Source organism: Anser brachyrhynchus (assembly GCF_964034855.1).
Source record: "Anser brachyrhynchus genome assembly, chromosome: 18".
Classification (NCBI taxonomy): Eukaryota; Metazoa; Chordata; class Aves; order Anseriformes; family Anatidae; genus Anser; species Anser brachyrhynchus.
Genome location: NC_137711.1, coordinates 8,766,188 through 8,785,721, shown reverse-complemented (window position 1 = coordinate 8,785,721; position 19,534 = coordinate 8,766,188). Strand labels below are relative to the sequence as shown.

General features: G+C 50.4%; 1 protein-coding gene across 16 annotated transcripts in view; it reads left to right on the top strand.

Moving 5' to 3' along the window:
* Positions 1-19,534, top strand: part of TNRC6C (trinucleotide repeat containing adaptor 6C) — a 297,118-nt gene that overhangs the window by 12,239 nt on the left and 265,345 nt on the right. For all 16 annotated transcript variants that reach the window (XM_080560646.1, XM_080560645.1, XM_080560641.1 and 13 more), the window contains exon 2: positions 3,866-3,948. The gene's annotated coding sequence lies outside the window, so the exon portion shown is untranslated. The remainder of the gene's footprint in view (positions 1-3,865; positions 3,949-19,534) is intronic.

The following is a 19,534-nucleotide window of genomic DNA, read 5'->3' as shown; positions in this document are numbered from 1 at the left end:
TGCGACTTTCCTGTGATGCCAAACATCTTTCTAGCTGGAAGTTTATTTTTTCCTTTGCTGCCCCTTCTCATGTCACTGGCAGCGAATTTTGCTGAAGTCTTTATGCACAGGCTTTGGAATGCTCAGATTTTTCATCAAAGTGAAAAGCCTCTGTTTTTCTTCGCATGCATATTTCTGCATTTCTTGGTTCTCTTCCTCCAAAACCTCTGCCTTGCCACTGCTGTGGTGGTTGCTCAGCTGTTTCAAAGGACTGATCAAAGTTATTCCAGCTTCCTTCTTGGTGTGAGCCTAATTCTTCTGTGTCTTTTAATGAATGGTATAACTTCGCAGGAGAAAATTTAAGAAAACAAAAGCAGTCGCAAGTCAGTACAGTGAATGAGTTCTTACTAAAGCTAGGCAGAAATCAGATCTGTTTGCCTGGAGAACTCTGCAATCTTTGATTTCTCAAATGAATCTAGTCTCAAAGATCAAAAAAAAATCTGAAAGTGTTTTGGGTCAAATTAAATATTTTATTTCAATAAAATCAAAGTATTTCCAACACATTTCTTTGTTCATTTAATATTTTATGAGATAAGCCTAAAATTATCCACAAAGTTGTTTCTCAGTGGAAAAAAGAGGTTGTTTTGTGTTTTTAATAAAATCTGAAAGTACTTTTTTCTTTTCCATTAAAAAAAAATACAGAATTTCTGTCTAAAGCTGTGTCACAGCAGCCTTTTCAAAAAGGTGTTGCCTCTGTGGGTGTCAGTCCCCTGGTGCTCCGGGGTCAAAGGTGAGCTCTTGCTGCTGCAGCATGGTCTAGAGAACTAGGTCTTCTGTTATTTTTTCTTTTAACTCTGCTCCTGCTGCAATAGAGCTGCATAAATAAGTAAGCCCAAGGCACAATAAGTCACTGGAGCGCCTCCTGGCATTTGTGTGCAGGCCCAGTAGTTGCCCTTGGCTCTTTGAGACTTTTACTTCTTGGGGCTTGGCTGCAATTTGCTTCAGGAACATTGGCACGTGTGGCAAGGAACCTACAAATTGGTCTCGTCTTCAGTTGTGTAAATGTGGTTTTTATTCTTTGTGCTTACATGAAAAGACTTCTTATGAAATCCAGAAGGCAGCAAGGTAAGGCTGAGGGATAATGTGAGAACTTGTGGATGCTTCCAAGGGAAAAACCTCTGATCTTGGCCTGGCTTTATGTATGTGTAGATTTGTTTGCTTGAATTTTTAAAATGAGGAGATCACACTTTGTTAATATTGTTATTATGTAGAGTGCTTCCTAAAACCGTGTTTGTTTGAGGCATGGTTCCTGATCTCTTGTCCAGACTTTTGATGTGGTAACTAAAAGGCTTGGCTTTTTACAGCAATAACGGGCAATGTAGTGCAGGGCAGAGACAGCGCAGATCTGTTCTCTTTAATGTGGGTTGCTTACGCATGTGCCGGTCTGGTTGTATTTCTCCCCTGATGTTTGGCAAATGTGCTATTTATCTGTTTTCTTTGACTCTAAATCACTTTCTCTGCACTTGTCATCCACTTCTGCTGGTAGGTTTGCAGAAGGAAACCAGCCTTGTTTAACATCTCCACATCAACTTTCTGACAATATAGATAGATTGTTGCACTGGCAAAAATCACTCTGATTATATTGATTTTGTGCCCTCAAGCTTTTTCTTTTTTTGCTAGTTTTGCCCTCTGTTGATAGCTGCTAAAACGGATGCAGACCTCCCAGGGAGCCGGCCGGAGTCCGTGCAACTGCACCCATTGCAAATCCAAGCCCAGGTGCAATGGGCACACGTGGCAGAGCAGGAACATAACGCTACTGCAGACCCGTGCCTCCCTGGCACTCCAGCTGCTGCTGCAGCTGTGCTGGTGCCAACAGCACCCTAAATCTTAGGCAGAAGAAGTCATCAGGTTGAGCTTCTGTCCCCATTCAAGCCAACGGGTGACTTTGGCCAAGAGGCTTTGTGGGAGGCTGCCCGTGCTCTCAAGGCATGTGCTTAGCTTGCTGCTCGTGTGCTGTTACTGGGGCACGACCCGGCATCTCAGCCTCACCTCTGCTCGGTGGAAAGGCAGAAGCTACCAAGAGGAAGCAATTTCCCCATGCTTCAGCTGATGCAGAGCGAGGTGCTGTCTGAACGAGGGCAGGAGCAATGCAAACAATTTACTCTCCTGCTGCAAGGATGCTACAACGAGGCCCGTAAATGGCCACATAAAGGGAATCCGGGTGGGAGCTGGGAATACACTGACAAACACAATTCTCCCTTAATTTAATAGAACGGTCCATTCAGCAGAGAATATATTGTAAAGCGCTCTCAGGTTGGATGGCCTCCTATTGTGTCTGGCCTTTGAAGTGCTGATTAGCTGGGCTGGGAACACGCTGATAAAAAGTTAATTTCTATTTGCTGTTGCTTTGTAATTGGATGAACACGAAAGCAATTAAATATTAAAACATACAAACAAATAACGAAGTCACTGTAATTAGCCAAAGTTTGATCACTGTCATATTTATTTAGAAGGAGATGATACGTCTCAGCAGGTGACATTTTAAATACCCTTGGCTGCTTTGGTGTTGTCTTCAGAGAATACTGAATAATGTACGGAGGATTTAATTAAACCCCATTGTAAATCAGCTGTGATGACAGGGAAGTGACAGCCACATGTTGAAAAGAGAATTAGGCCGCGGCAAGAGAGATTAATTAACTATTTTCCACGGAGTTCAACCTAGGTGGCGTGCCCCGAGCTTGTCCAAGGAAGGGAACTTCATTTCTGAGTTGCTCCGCTCGAGGCTGGAGCTGGTGTCACACCCAAGATGTCTCAGCTCCTCAAAAAGGTGGCTGCAACTCTTCCTGTGTCTTGTGAGAGGGAAAGTGAGGCACGCAGTGCTGCTGGCTGGGTCCCAGCACCTTCCCAGCCCCTTGGTGGGACAAGGCCAGCAGCACCGAGCCAAAACCAGCTGGGGACCTGCAGAAGCCAGTCTGGCGGAGCTTTGTGTGACTGGTTTTTGATGGGCCGTGCTGTTTCAGCAGCTGCTCCCAGTGCTGCTGCTCGGTAAATGTTTTCGCAGGCCGTGGGGTGGTGAAAGCTTCCTGGGCCCAGGAGGATGTGAGAGAGAGGGTGCGGGAGCACCTGAGCTGTGCCTGGCAAACAAACAGCGTTCTCAGCTGAAGGCTGTCCAGCCTGGGGTGCTCTTAATTAATTTGGTCACTTCTCCAAACACTGCTGGCTTCTGCATGTGTGGGCTGTGGGCACAGGAGGGCGGCCCAGTGCTTGTGCAGGCTGCGGCCTGCTTCGGGGCAGGGCCTGGGAGAGCCTTTCCCCCAGGGCACCCTGAGGGGCCTGCTAGGGGAACGCCAGCTCTGGTGCCACCTCCACGAAGGTTCTGGAGCACACCAGGCTCTTCCTGCTCTCCTCTCAGGCAGTATTTCGATAGCACGTGAGAAAGAAAATGCATTCCCAGCTATGCCTCCGTGTGTTCGGTAAATGAAAACACTTCCGCGCAGGCGGCTGCTGCTGTGCAGCTGCTGGGGGACGGGGTTTGTCCGGCACCGAGCAGTCAGAGAAGATTAAACAGACCTAAATGTTGTAGCAACGCAGGAGGAAGTTGGGCTGAGGAACCTCAGTTCAGCAAAACGTGCTCTCCAAACCTGTCGGCAGCCCTGCGCTGGGTTTTACCCTGCCGTGCTGGGGATGTGGTTAGGCGCCCTGCGGGCTCCAGCTGTGAGATGGAAGCTTCAAAACTAGAAACGGGCTGGGCAGTGGGGCTGCCGTGAGGCAGGCTGCAGAAAGCCTTGCCGGGGAAGGTGAGCGGTGCTCACAGGATGTGGTGGCGCTTTGGGAAGGCGGGGGGTGATTTGATCTTTTATTGAGCGCTCCGTACATCTCCTGGCAGGGCCGTCGCTGACCGCCGGGGACCTGGTGCGAGGATGAGCCGGGCGGGTCGGTGCAGAAGAGGCCGAGGCCCATCCTGCCCAGGTAAGATGCTGCCCGCCTGGGTTAGCAGCATGCGGGCGTAGCTTTCGCTGCTGGAGATGATGATTTGCACATATGACTTTGCATTTCAAAGCCCCTCTCTCCTCCTCTCTTACCAATGAAAACTGGGAATAATTGTACACATTGCAGGAAAAAATTCATTGTATTCCCAGAGGTGTGAATTGATTGATTCAGCCCAGGAAAAAGACCTGGGCACTGTTACAGCCAGCTCCCTGAAGGCATCTCCTCAGCGTACGGGTCTGATCAAAAATGCAAATAAGCTCTTAAGAGGAGTAAGGGATGGGAAAGGACGGAAAGTAATGAGGAAATGTAATATTGTCACGATGCAAACGAGTAGCGCTGCCTTCTCTGAATACAACAAAAAATGAGTTCTGTAGCCTGAAAGGGTCTTGCAATTCTGCTGGGTGTGAAGAGCAGAATGAAAACAGTGATGGGGATGGAAAATTCCCCTGTCAGGGCAGAATGAATGTCTGATTTGGCAGAGCTCTGGACTGGCATGATGCACCGGTCTGGGAGAGGAATTAAAGCGCTACCCCCACCAAAAAGGCCGTGGTGATGTGAGGCAGCTGCTGGCTGTGAGCCTTTCCCTGGGTGGATGCCAGGACTACAGCCCGGCATCAGGACTGTGTGGGTAGCTGTAGGTGTCAAGAAGGGATTTATCCTTTCCCTGTCCTTGTCCCTGACTTGCTGGCTGTGCTCTGGGTTGCTTTACCTTTCTCTGAAGCTTCAGAGAGTTGCTGGGCGCCTTTGAATCAGCAAGGACTACTTATTATTTAGCAATGGCCAAACCTCAACATTCTTGTGATGCTCTTGGTGTCTCTGCCTTTGGCACGCTTTTACCACAGCTTCTGGTCATCTACTGCAAGCCTGCAGCCTGCCAGAGGTGTGTTCAGAAGTGTTTTGTGGCGGGTTGTTGTGACAAAGATGATCCATAGGGAGCATGTAACTAACTGCCCCGGTTTGTCCCATCGAGGCAATTATTTAGGCTGTATGTGCAGTGTGTGGTGAGAGAATACCATCCCAGAAGGAAGCATCGCTCCTGGGGGCTGTCTCTGCAGGAATTAAGGCTGCCTGCATGCTTGCAGCAGACTTGCTAGACACAATGTCAAACGCAGGAAAACTTTTCAGATGAACCCCAGCACGGCAGGGTTCCCAGCCACTGTGGGAGGTGGCACTGGGCACAGTTGGGAAAGCTGCAGGCTCGTAGCCGGCTGCGGAGGCTGTCAGAGCAGTGCTCGGAAAGCACCGAAAGCTTTGGTTCCCAAAGCTCTGAGAAATGGGACCTTCCTGCATCCCAAACAGAGCACCCCACCATGCTGTGCCCGTCTGATTTTATTGTGGCCATGCCCAAGTCCCCCATCTGTACAAGAATAATTCCACCATTCCTCGCAGGGCTGTTGTAAGGCAAATTAATGTTTGCGAAGCACTCAGATACTATGATAATAAATGCTGTGAAAGCCCAGGAGAAAATTAATAGCTCATTATTTAGAGCAGGACTTCAATAGCATGCCATGCACAGGACATGGAGCTACATATTGAGTGATGAGGATAAAGAAAAATATTGAATAGCTGCTCATTAAGAGAGCACTATCCATCTGGTGTATGAAAGGGGGCTTTTTCGTGCAGAAAGTGGTCCCTGACCACGTCATTACAAAGCGTGTTCTGATGCATTTATGCAAGGGACTGGGCTTGTGTTGTGTGCAGTCCAGGCTCTGGCATTTTTGTACTTCCAAGTGCTTGACTGCAACCTGACTGCTCTTTTAACACTGGGGTTGGGTTTAATATATAGCAAAGAGAGAAAAATGCCAGTAGATGGCACTCAAGAATATGGAGCATCATTCTCGGGTGTGTGGGACCAATAAAATGCGTTGTGCCACAAATGGCTTCCTCTGCGCAGCTCTCTATATCAGCTCCTTTTTACCCTTTCTGGTCTGGAAGTTTGATGATGCCCAGAGCAGAGGAAGAACAAGAATGTGAAGCAGGAGTTGTTAGGTGGTCCGTGCTCTTCCCTGATCTCAATTTTCTTTTTCCCCTTTGGTTTTAAATTACTTAGCAGTCTAAAAATCCTGGGCCACGCTCTCCTCAGCTGACCCTTTTTCTGCTTTGCTTACAGCTTGTCGGTAAAATGAGATGAGAACTTAATTTGAAAGCTGAAGTTAATTGACCTAAATAAACTCAGAGCCTTCTGTTGGCTTTATGGGGGGGAAAATGCATAGCCCCCGCTCTCCTCAAACAGCAGAAAGGCTTTCACGGTGCAGCCTCAAGCTGCTGCTGTTTACTGATGGTTACTTGTGGTGTGGTACTGACTAGAGAGCCCTGAGATGAGGAAGGTGTGCTCGGCACTGAGGCGAGGAGGCAGCACCAGCCTGGAGCAGTGGGGTTTGAGTAGGGAAGATGGGTTGGGGTTGCGAATCAAAATGATGGAAGGCTCTGGCTGCAGACCCCTGCGGCAACACAAAGTGAGCCCTGTAGCTGCAGGAAGGTCTCCCTCTGTCTGATCTGATGCTCGAGCATCTGATCTGATGCCCTGTCAGGAGTAGACCCGCTTCCAGCTGGGGAGTGTGTTGGGAAAGCATCTAGTCCTGGTACTGCTGCCTGAGCCTGACCTTTGAGATCAGGGCTGACGGTTCTGTGACAGCACTCTGCTCTGGGAGGGCAGCCTCGGGCCAGGACTGGTGCCCAGCTCTCACCCATGTGCCGAGCTCTGCTGTGAGAAGCCCAGTTCTGCTGTGCTGACACGACTCCAGTTTCCCTGGGTGAGCCGAAGAGCAGGTGCTCTCGTACCAGTATAGCTGGATTTAGTGCTAGTCAAACCAGCTGAAAGCAGGATGAGTAGGGCCGTGTCCATACCTATGTCAGCACAGTGATTTAAAATGCTCTTTGGCTGCATTCATGGTATTTTCTAATCTAGACAAGTCCCGTGTCTAGGCTGAGGGATGCTCTTCTGGTAAGCGTGGAGGAGAGGGTGAGCAGAAGGGCCCAGTCATCCTGCGGCCCCTGGGAAAGGCTGCAGGGCTGGGCGCTGGGCAGGAGCAGCAGAACTTTCTGGTTTTACCTCAAGTCTGCTGGTAACCTGTCACGGGAGCTTGGTCAGATGGGCTAGCCACTTCCCTTCTCTGCTGCAGTCTTCTCTTCTAAAGTAGCTTTGCTGGCAGCCTGGTTCCTTTGCAAAAGCCCTTGGAGCTCTGCAAATGAGATTTCCCCGCTTTACACGTTGTTAGGCGATTGATTCCCAGTGGGAAAAAACTCAAAGCGGGACAATAACGAGCTCACAGATTTAGCTCCAAAACAGATGTTTGGGTATGACACTTCACGAACACTTCGGGTTTCAGCCAAACCTCTCCCCTTTTGGCAACTTGCAGGAGCTGGGTGGGAGGCGGCAGCGGCAGGAGCCCTCTTGCGGCAAATGCTGAGCGTGCCTGAGGTCTTGTACCGGTGGCTTGGGCGTGTGGTTAGAGAAGAGAAATTGAGTTAAATACATGTCTGTGTGTCCAGGAATAACCAACTGAACAGTGATTTTCTGTTTCTAAAGCCCCACTGCTCTAGTGTGACGCAGTAGCAGCAAATGATGTTGCTTTGCTTGTGGAAAAGCAAACACTGCTGAAGAATTGCCGGCGCACTTCAAGACTAGGTAGGAAAAGGGGTTTGAGGTGACCTTGCTGGCAGGTTAGCTCAGTGCTAACCCTCACATCCCCAAAATCCTGCTGGGGAAGGTGCTGGCACCGCAGTGCGGCAGGAGGAAAGGTCTGTTTGTCCTGGCAGCCCGGGTGTGGAGATGCCTGGCAGAGGAATTGCGTTGTGTTGGAGCAAGGGGATATTGGGAACCGTCCAAATGGCCTCTGCTTCAGCTTTGGTTTGGGTGGTATACACTCTGCAGATATTTCTTCGCACAAGCAGAGTGGGAAGGGAGCAGCTAGGCTGCAGGATGCTTACCCAGGACCCTGAAGATGGCTTTCTTGGCTAGTCAGTGCTGTTCTGGTTTTACTACTCCAACATGCTGGGAAAGAGGGTGATGACAGCAGAGTTGGCCTGGGATGTACAAGTTGGCTCGTGACTTTGTTCAGATAGAGCTCTGGGCTGTTTTTCAGGTGTGGTCTGATGGCAGGAGCTCAGTTTGAGCTAGAATTTGCTTAATAACCTGTTACCTGAGTACCGGGGTGAATGCTCAGGGCTAAGGCAAATGCCCTGTGGGGGTTCAGAAAAGATCAGTTGTGCAGTGTGACCCTGAGACCTCCCGGCAGCCTCCCCCCCCTTCAGGTTTATGTACTTGGAAGCCCCTTGGCTGGGGGACACGAGATCCCAGATGTGGATGCTGGCCAAGCAGCATGTTTCATTGTGCATCACCTGAATCATAACAGAAAGGCAGCCAGACACAACCCCAGGCTGTTTTGGGGGCCAACAGCCTGATGCATGCACAGGTACCACCCTGTGTCTGTGGCAGGGATGTATTGGAGCTACCTGTGGGTTTGGAGACCTCAGGGCTGCTGCCTTTTCACCAGGAGCCATCATTTCTCCCTTTCCATCATCTGCTGGGACAAGCTCTTGCTTGTGGCCCCCATTCCCTGGCTGGATTTCTTCTCCTGCTGGCTGACAATGGCTTCTCTACAAAATGGAGGCAACATCTGCATCCAGACTGTCATTTCTCCCCTGTTTTGTTACAAGAGTGGAATGAAAACGACCAGTGTTAGGTAACGTTGTCTGCTTGAAAAGCTGGGCCAGGACTGGTACCTGTTGCTGCAGGGACATCTCCCTCTGATGGTAATTGGAACAATTAAAGCCCACTGTAACGAAGGCGAAATCGCTGGCCGGGGAATGTCGCATCAGATAGCAGCAGCAAACAGATGTTCCCCACTACATTTACTCTCTAAGTGGAAGTACAACAGATGCAAAACAGCATTAAAATGGTATCATGGCTGTAAATACTGCTTCTAATTAGTGCACCAGGTAATGTCGATCACAACAATCCAGATTTCTCCCAAGGATGCTCTGCAAACAGGCAGGATGTACAAAGACTTTTTTTAAAAAAAAAAGACTTCTTGTTTTTTCTTCCCCCTTTAATTCAACATATGTAAGTTTGCTCGCTCAGGGCAGCAGAGGAGAGTGTCACAGCCTCTCTGCCTGGCGTATCTTTGGCACATGGTGCTGAGAATAAACAAGGAGACGGGAACAGAGCATTAAATGCGGAGATTTGGGGATGGGGAGAGGTGGGTGGAGGAGGAATGAGAGTAGCGTGAACATGGTGGGAAAGAGGGGAGCAGAAGTGATTACGAGAGACAGCACGAGTGATGGGGAGAGAAAATAGCACTGCAGTATCCTCAGCTGACCCCTTAGTTATGGGGCTTGTGGTGTCAGTGGTGGGATTTTGTAGCTTTGGATTTGAATTCACTGAGGCTGGGTGTTGGCTGTCAGGTGCTTGGTGTTGGCATCATCCTGCTCGGACTTGGGCTTGTGCAGGGACCTGAGCCGTGGAGCCAAGCTAAGAGACAGCTTGGTCTGGGATATCGGGAAGGACATGACACCCCTCGGAGAGGAGATGTAAGTTAGCACAGGCACACCGAGGTCTGCACCAGCAGCCTGCCTGGACTGAGCGACCGCTTTCCTAACAGAGCACCGATTGGAGACTCCTGTGTTGCTGTAGCAGGCTGGGCATGTTTTGTGGGGAAAATGCGGATTAGAAAGAGCTGTTTGGAGCCTGAACATACTATACAAGAGAAATTGCATTTCCTATTCTTTCTTCCTGCAAGTACTTTTCTACCTTTTTTGCTCTATGTGCTGTTGATGGCTGCTGTGACTAACATGTAGGTGCTGAGCTGAGGACCTTCGGGACAGCCAAATATTACATGCAGGCATGGAGATCAGTGGGTTTTACCTGTCCAGGGCTTCTCTTGGGTGACGATGTGTTAGGGATAATTTTGGAGGTGATGGTCAGCTTCTGTTCATGCTCTGGAGCCTGCTTGTCCACTCACCTGCCCGCAGCCCTTCACACCAAGCTGAAGCAGCAGAAAGTGCTGTGACCCCTTGGGGGGTGTGGGGAAGGGGGCGGCCTTTTGGCTGGCAGGGGACAGGAGGAGGTAACAGGCTGGGCTTGGCTGGGGCATGCAATGGGGTGTGCAATGCTGCTGCAGCCTGGTGGGGACCAGTGAAGAGCAGGAATGGGCTTGCCACCTGCAGGTACTGGGAGAGCTGCAATACAGACACAGAAACCCTCCTCGACCCTCCCCTCCCGATCACATTAGGAGGAGAGACCAACAGAAAGCGCATTAACTAATCAAACCCTGATTTCAGATTGATTATTGCAAATTGCTAACCGTTATTCTGCTAATGGCAGTCATTTAAAAATAAAATAATAGGAAAAAAAAAAAAACAGAGCTGCCTTCAGGCACCATGCCACCCTGTCCTTGCAGAGAGCTGCCTGAACTTCGTGGCCTTGGTTCAGGATCTGGGCTCAGCCCCTGAGCCGGGTGCTGCAGGAGCAGCTCCGTGGCTTGCTGGTGGCACGGCGGGGCCGGTGGCAGCGGGCAGCCTTCTTGCGGGGACGGCTCCTCGCTGGCAGGCATTTTCCTGCCTGGCTGCGGGCAGCAGCCCTGTGCACCTTCCCAGCAGTTTCCCTGGCAACCGAGTCCTCCTGCCAGCAGGCTGCAATGTCAAAAAATAAAACAAGATGACACCGCAGCGCCTCAAAAAAAAAAAAAAAGGCACCCAACAACCTGCCTCCCTGCACCCCCAGCGGTTGGTCCCTTTTTCCCTGCTCCCGTGGTGTTTCTGCAGGATGTCTGGGCATGCTCTTGTGCAAGGAGGAGTGGGAAGTGCCGTGCTTTGAAGGCTGCTGCCACAGTCTGCTTGGCTGGGAGCTGGGGGATGGCTCCTGCGCCTGCTGGATGGTCAGGGCTGTTTCCTTGGCTGCAGGGCAGTCTGGCTGCGCATTGGAAGTGCTGTGGGGCAAGGAGTCCGATGGACCCGCGGCCACCTGATTTTGGCAGAGCAGTGTTCCCCCACTGTCACAAACATGAGTGGCCATCGCTTCTTGGGCTCCCCACGCTCCTGTTGTCACAGCAATCCCCGTGGGGCTTCTCTACTGTCTGCGGTAGGGTGCACGGGCCTGAGCCCTTCTCACCAAAAGGCTTCGGATGAGGACTGGTCCTCCAACGGAGAGCGTGCTCCCCGTGTGTTTTGGGGAGTTGCACGGTCTTATTTTGTGGGGGCATAATTAGGAGCACCTCTCTAGAAGATGCGTGAGCTGCATACTTGTGGGTTTTGGTGTGAAATTAACCCTGCTTACTGCCCATAACAATAGGTCTCTCTTTTTGGAGGCCAACAGCTGATCTCATCGGCTGGATCACACACTCATCGCCCTACTTTGTCTCTGCTTCTGCCTTGGTGCAGTGTTTTCCTCCAAGCTTTCTGGTACAAAATCCAGAGCAGGCATTTCCCACCACATGTTTCTCTCCTGCTTTTTGATAATTCTTCCAAGGACACGAGCTCCTGCAGGTTGTGGAAAGTAACTCTGGAAGTAGCTGATAACAAAGAACTAAATCAGTTAAAGGCTCCCCTTCTGAACAGTATGCAGCTGTTTTCTTTGACTAATGCTCAGAGCCTTCCTACTTCAAGCAATGCAGAGGCAAGGCAGAAATATTTTTGGATTCATTTCATGGGCAATTAGGACTTCTCACTGATTTATTTTTTTAAAGATCTGAACACATAGGGACTAGAAAGTTTAGGTAGCACTGTAGAAAGCTATAAAGTGAAATCTCTTGCTCTTTCAGAGCTGGACTCATGTGGACACTTGCAGTGATGCTTTTTAGAAGTTAATCCAAGTAGTGTTGGGCAGTCTTGTGTTTCTCTATCTTTTTTTTTAAAGTGTATTAAGTATATTAATATGAAGGTCTCTTAGTCTGATGACATGGACCAGCTCTAAACTCCTTAACTGAACTAACTGCTTTGGGCAATTCCTGCAGATTTTACAGGCTATCTTGCTCACGTACCTTGTTCCCCAGTGAAGCAAGTCAAGACTGTCCGCATGTTATAAATAGTCCATGTAACTACAACTTCACTGTGTGCAAAACCTCACTTCTCACTGCTGTGAGGGTTTCCTCTGAGGCAGCTGGCCTCCCACGCTTAGCATTACACTTGCAAGAGTAGAAGCCGTAGCTTTCCCTTCTCCATGCCTGGGGTGAAAGTAGAGACCTTCAGCTGCACGTGTGGAGTAAACCTCGTGTTTGTCAACCGCTTGCCAAGCACGTTTCTCGGTTTAAAGCAGTTCTGCTATATGCCGCAACCTGCTCCTTCCAGCTTTGAGATGAAATTTGCTCAACTGGTGGAGTTGTGTTTGGGAACAGAGCTCCTGGTTTCATTTGCCACTGATGCCTCTGTTTATATCTAATCTGTTTTATTAAGCCAGGAGCTCATGACCACGAGTACTTGTGCCCATGTTGCTTGATATTCATGCTAACCCGTTGGGGTTGACTGTAATCACCTGCTCTTTTGATTACCATAAACATTTGATAACCTAGCTGTTTCCGGCTGCTGGAGAGGTCTTATCGCCGCTCTTGGGGGAATTTGTTCCTCTGGCTCAGGAATACCTGCCTAACGTGGAGGAGATAATTTCTATGGAGAGGCTTATCCTGTTTGTACAGGACAAGTCTTGGGACTATAGAGTTACCAGGTAGGTACTGTTTGTCTCTGTGCAAGCAAAGTATTTCTTAAATGGCTAATCTGCTGCTGCTGCCTTCATCTGTTTATTTGGAGGGCTCTGTCCTGTCCTTGCTTGGGGCCCGTTAGCGCTCACAGAGGCTTAAAGATCCCTCCCTTGTTGTCCTCCTCAGGCAGGAAGGAAAAAAAGCATCCCTCCAGGGAAGGCGAACGAACTGGTTTGCTGATCCACCTCTAGTTATGCACATCCAGATTCTAACCCTCACTTTGCAAAGACGAGGCGACTCTCCCAGTCGTGTCCCATCAGCGCTGTCACCGCTTGTCGCACGGCTCGTGAGCCCTGTCCTGCTCGGGCGTGCTGCCTCCTCGAGCTCGTTGGCCTCGTCAGCGGAAGAGCAAGAGGGCAGACTTGTGGTGAGCAGCTGCTCCTGGGGGAACGGCTAATGGGGTCACTGTCACTTGGTTTTCCTTTCTTGTATTTTTTTCCTCTTCCTCTCTTATGGCTGTAGACAGAAGGGAAGAAATGAAGGAAAAGAGAAAAGATGTGGTAGGCAATCTGAACTTACAAACTTCTCTGAATGAGAGGGGAAGCATAAATAATAGAGGAAAATTTCAAAGTAGTGGTTTATTCTGCTCACAGAAAACCAAACCCGGCTTCTCCACGTCATGTGTTACTTTTTCTGTTTTTCCTACCAGCTCCATTAAAACCTCAATAATAGACTCCTGTATATTAAAGGTTTTCAAGATGAAGCCAAGTTTGGTCATTATCACTAAACGGCTCTTTGGTGGGCTGTATAAAAAGAGCGAATGGTCTCACTGCGGTTCTTAGTGGAAACATGCCCAAATTGAAAGCCCAAGATTTCTGCTAGTCTTACATCAGGACTAACAGATGCTGCTCGGGGTGGGGTTTTGACTCCATCGCTGGCTGCGCTAACACCCCATTTCCAGGACTAGCTGTGCCCCAGGTACCGAGGAGGCAGCAGCTCTGGCTCCAGAGCCCTTTCTGGAGGCAATTCTTCCAGTTTCAGCTCTGGAGCCCCTCGGGGAGCTGGCACTGTGGCTGCACTTGCTGCTCCTGTGGGGCTCTCCTGGGAGCCAGAGCCCAAAGCTTTCATCTGCACTGAAGTCAGTCTCTTACTTTGTATTTTTTTTAAACCTGCACATCTCCCATGAGCACAGGCTGATGAACGCAGCATTTCTGGCAGTCTTTTGTCTCTAATGCTTTTCTTAGGACTCTGTAAAATACTTCAAGAGCTAAACCTTCCTTCACGCTGGGTGCTGCCAGCAGGGCTCCTGGGTGGTGGTGGGAGGGCTTACAGCGAAACCCCACCGATCCTTGGCTGCGTTCACATCCACAGCAGCGTGACGCAGAGCCCATTTGTCTTTCTGCTGCTTGAGGAGACCCCAAAGGAATGTAGAGGGCTGACCGACTCTCATAGAGGGGTTTTATAATGTTGCACAAGTCCAACTCCTATATCACTCTGCCCTTTAAGAAGATGGGGGAGGCAAATTTAGACCCGAGAACGAGGCTTGTCCTATGGGACAGCAGCAAAGCCAGCTCCGTCTCTTGGCAGTGAACAGCAGAGGCAGTCAAAGAAGAGATTTGCTGGGATCTGGCAGTTTATACTGTCATTTTCCTTGGTCTGTTGCCAAACAGATACAGTCTGTGCTTGGGGAAAACAAGGCGATGAGTCAGTCTTCTCTGCTCAGGTTGTTACAGGCACCTCTTGCAGGTTCTAATTTGGGCTCTGCTTAGTAAATTTGAACTCTCGGTTCCAAAATGTCCTGCTGTTGTGGGTACGGCAGGTCTTTAGCCTTAGGGTCTGGCCATCTTTATGCAGCCAAAGCAAGTCCAGTCCATTAGAGGTTTAGTGGAAGCGAGAAATTAAAATCTCCCTCAGCCAGCCTCTGGGACAACTGCCCAGCTGAGGCAAAGGCAGACAAATTCCTCACGGTGGAGGCTTTTGGTCTTGAAATGGATTTGACAGTGTATCAGCGGCAGAGGAATGTCGTGCCTGCGAGGCTCGTGCCACGCGTGGCTCCTCGTACAAGGAGCATGGGGCTGAGCCATGCGGGGTCTCCTCTGTGGGGCCGTTTGCTGGCCCAGCTGTGGGCTGCAGCACCACAGCTCGGCTACCCAACATGCGGACGGATTCGGCCTTGTAAGCAGCTGGGGTCTCTGCAGAGCACTGAGCTGGAATCAGGCTAACGCGGTAGCTGGCCCCGCTCGGGGCCTCTCTGCATTGTTGCTGCACATTGCTTTCCCTTCTTTAGGAAAAACGCTGGGAGGGGTAAAATCCAGGAGGGATTTCTTAGGGATTTTTGTGCAAGGTTGTCATCTGCATCTAGGGCTGCCCAAGGCACAGCATCCCAGCAGAGGCACCTCGCCATGCTCAGGCCATGCTGGACGCAGCCGTTGCTCTTCTGGATCGTCACCTGGATGGGCTCTAGAGGGGCCGGGCTCGTGGTGTTTCGGAGGGGGGCAATGTCCTGGCATGCACCAAAAGCTGGCACGGTGTCTTTGATACAGCTAAGAAGAAAGTGCAGTATTTTTTTAATGCTGTGTTATGTTTTAATGGCAAGCAGCTGGTCAGATGTATAACCTGGACCTGTAAGGACGCTGGCTGCCTGCACAACCTTAGTCTGTCTGCCCATCCCTATGAGAAGCTCAGTGCGCAAATACCCTTGTAAACGTGAGGAGCACGGGTAGGTCCGTGCTTGCTGCCCACTGGGTGCTGCAGCGGCGTGCGCCTGGATCGCTTGGCTTCGTGTGTTTGCAGAAGTGCTGCTCCATGATAAACAAGGGAGGCAAACATGAGGATTGGTCTGTGTGGAAATTTCCCCGTCTTTTTAATCTATCGTTCATAAAGTTTTGATGAGCACATTGTGAGCCAGGGAATTGCTCTTCTCTATCACGCAGCCAGGCAGCGTAATGAGAACCAAGTTCCTGAGTGGCCAACCTGCCTAAAAACTGTACCCATTTCTTTTAAGAGGCTAATGTGCTTTCTTTGAGATCTTATTTTTTGTATATACTGTTGTGGTTGCTTATGGATGGAGATGAGAAATTCACTCATATAGTGAATAATTAATAATAAAAAAAAGCTGCATTTCTCTGTTCCCAGCAGAGAACTGGAAACTTTGTCTTGCGTATTGAGTTGCAAATAGCAAATCCAGCGGAGTTACAAAAATTATTCCGAGCTTAGTTTCTCCTAAAATGCAGGTCTGAATGCAAATTGTTCTAATTACCTAGGTGGCTTGTAATCAGTTCTGCCCTGGCAGGGCTGAAAGTGGCTAGCTCAATGTCATACTCGTGAAAATACTAGCTGGAACGTGTCTTTATAACCAGACAAAAGAATTCTCCTCAAATGAACGCTCATTTCCAAAGGTAATTTCAATGCTAAAGCTGAAAGATATTAAGATATTTTTAGATGTTTTACTCTTGTTTGGAAGCTTGTGCTGTTTAACTCTGTAACTACCTGCTTATTTGGCTGAATTAAACACTGCTGCATTCGTTAGCATTTACAAGAGCTTAGTAATACAATCAGGCACTAATGCATTCATTTTCTACTTGACTGCTCATTCATTGAGATGTTAGTACATAGGAAGAATATGATCGCGGTGACTGTGGGATGAACTAATCAATTCATAATGAATAATCTGAAAATACAGATGTCTGAGGGAGACGTCTTCAGCACGGACCGAACCCAGCAGGACTGGAGGAGGCCCCAGCAAGGTGGGGTGTTCAGCTCGGTGCTGAGATGCCACCACCTCACTTCCACTTGGGCAGAGCTTACCAGGAGCCGGTTCAAAAGCTGTAAATTGAGTACTTTTGGAGCTGTCTTCCCCCACGTACAAACCCCAGTGACCTTTGCTAAAGCTGCAGAGATCTTTATATGTGAGAGCTGAGCACTGGTGGGTGGTGGGGGAAGAGCTGCTGGGGGTTCCTCGTGACAGTCCCTCCTTGCTGTTTGCCTTCCCCCATCCCAGCCCCAGCCAGGGTTTGTTATCTTTTCTGGTTCTCAGCAGCCTCTTAGTGGTTTTATTTTAACTTCTCTCTCGGGAGTTAATTATTGCAGGTAGTCCTGCATAATCTTTCTGATGGCAAATAGGAAAGCTGAGCCGAGGTGCAGACCAAGGGCTGCAATCGCTTTCAGGTCAGAGCAGGCTTCAGAGGTGCATAAAACACTGGTGCAGTGACCCGAGCAGGTGTGCTCACAGCTGTCTCGAATGAGAACAGTGGTTTCGAAAACCACTTTGTTTACTGCAGGCACAGCTCCATCCAGCTACCGGGTAGTGCTGTGGCAACAGGGGCAACGCTCGGTTCCTTCATCACTGTGCTTCAGTAGAAAGTGTGCCATCCCATAAGGGCTGGGTTATTTCCTGAAGGTTATCGCACGTGTGCTACATCTGGCGAAGCAGTCCCTGCTGCTGTTCCCCATGGTGCTCCCGGAGCCCAGCTGCTCCGTGTCAGACCCTGCTGCCCTCCCAGGAAGGGGGCGAGCAAGCACTGCCGTAAGGTTGCACAAATTATGTCCGCGTAGACTGGCAAAGCTCAGACATCCCCTCCTCACCCAGCCTCACTGATACTGCTGCTGTGTGCTTGCTTACACTTGGACAAGGAAATGCTTTTTCTTTTCCTTTTGGCACCTCTTTGGTTCCTACAGACAAGAATGTCGTCCTGATTGCTTTGATCAGTAGATGTGCGTGGAACCATTTCCGTTCGTGAGCCCTGGCACGTCCTGAATTTCTTGGGTGAAAGCAAGATCATGGAGATCACGCTGCCTTACAGACACCTCCCATTCCCTAAAACCGGGAGCAGTGCACCCTAATCTGTTGGTTCAGGCCCAGAGAAGAGATGTGGCAGTGTGTGACCTGCTGCCTTGGTTTCAACACAAAATAAGATTCAGTCTGGGAAGGGGTCTTACGATGTCCAGGAGCCCTTCAGTGATCCCGTCATGTGCAGTGATTCCTGCTGGTGCAGATTGCTGAGTGATAGCAGGGTGATTAATGTCATTCAGATTAAACTCAAAGCGATGTGTGTGTGCACGCAAGCACCTGAGATCTACCCTGTCCCTCTCTGTGTTGTACACACGGTGCTGTGTACATTTCAACCCCGTCAGCCCCACTTTGCTTTTCCAGAGGGCTGTGGCAGGGACTGCAAGGAAGAAGGGGCTGCGTCTGCCTTCCTATCTCAAGCTTCCTTCTCGTAAAAACTACAGTCTTGCAAATAAATTCCTAGCAGTCTTCAATCAGAGCAGATGACTGACAGGAGAGCACCCGTCCTGCAGAGGACACTTGTCCTGCTCAACGGGGAGACTTCAGGGAGATTTAGGAGGACAGGGGAAGCTCAGCCTGAGCAGCGCGTGCCTGTACGCAGCTCCCTGTGTGGGATTTTTCTTCCCCCTTCTTTCACCGCCCGGCGTTCTTTATTGTCTCTTGCAGGTAGATCACTCATTGCTATAAATTTTCTTATCTCCAGTGCTTTTCCAATTATGGATAACAACAGGAAAGCAGTCATTGGTTTCTAAAAGGTCATCAAGATATAGGGCCCGGTTGGGAAGGGGATGACTTATGGAGTTAGCTTGTGTAAATCTGGGGAAGTTTTATGCACAAGTCAGGCACGAAATGTAAGTGAGATTCATAAAAGACAGAGATTTACACTGGCTTCAGTTAGTAGAAATCAAAATGGTTATGAAAATTTCCCCTTCTCTCTACGCCTGTGTATGCAAAGAAAAAGGCTTAATTGTATTTTCCAAGCGCCTGTGGTGCTGGGGAAGGGCTGCCCGGGGCCACGGGCTGCCCTCTCTGTCCAGAGGACGTTTAGGGGGTGAGGCAGGGATAAACACGAGCTTCTCCCGCAGCCTGCTTTGCTGGCCGTGTAGGGGTGACCTCCTCCATGGACAAGAGGGCAGCTCGGTCTCAGCCGGGTGCTGGCGGTGTGTGGTGAGGGCGGTGGCCGGGGCGGAGCTGCTTGTCAGGAGCCACCAGGATTCGTGCCACCGGCTCTCATCGCACCCCCAAAGTCACCGCAGGTCCGTGGTGTTTCAGTCGCTGAAACGGGGAGGAGACGCGTGGCTCCCCAGCAGTGGTACAGGCCGCAGCTCCATCCCGGGGGGCTCTCGGCCTCACCTGGGTGCTGGAAACGTCCCTCGGCCTCTGCAGCGTCGCCGTCGCTGTTGTCCGTGCAGCAGGGAGGCGAGGAGACCGCTTCCCGGTGCGGGGCCTTTGTGAGCGCGCGCTGCCCTCACAGAGCAGGGCCTGGCACCGCCCTGAGCGGCACAGCCCCTCGGTCGGGGAGGGAAGGCTTCTCTCCAGGCTCGTGTCCTGGCCTGTCACAGCATCCCCGGCCACCCCCACTGCTTCCCTGTGCTGCTCAAGGCGAGCGAAGAGGTACGTCTGGTTGCCCAAATTACTGACGCTGTCCTGGGGAACCATGTGCGTGTAATGGGTTTCCATCCAGCAGTCCCTTTTAGGCGTGTAGCTGAGGCACCGTAGTGATGATTGTCACCAGGTCAGCAACAGGAGGGTCAGAGGGGAGGGAGAAAGAGGAACATCTGCCCCAAAATGAGCTATTCCGCCTGGAGAGCTGGAGGTGTTCTTACTGCTAGCCAGGGAGGGAGACCTGGGTGGCTGCTGTCCCACCAGTGCCAAGCCATGGGGGGGAGCTTGGGCAGCGGGGATGAGGTGGCAGGACAAGGGCCTTGGCCCCGCTGAGCATCAGCAGCTGGAGGGAAGCCCTGGGAGCGAAGCCCTGGCTCCAGGGGACAGGGCACAGCCACACGCAGCATCCCCCCGCGGCTGAGACCTGCAGGCCAGGCTGCGTCCAGCCATGGCAGCTGGGATGGAGACAAGGCAGAAACTTCGGCTTGCAAGGCAGGGCTGTTCTCCAGATGCTCAGTTGCCCTCTCAAAAAAAAAAT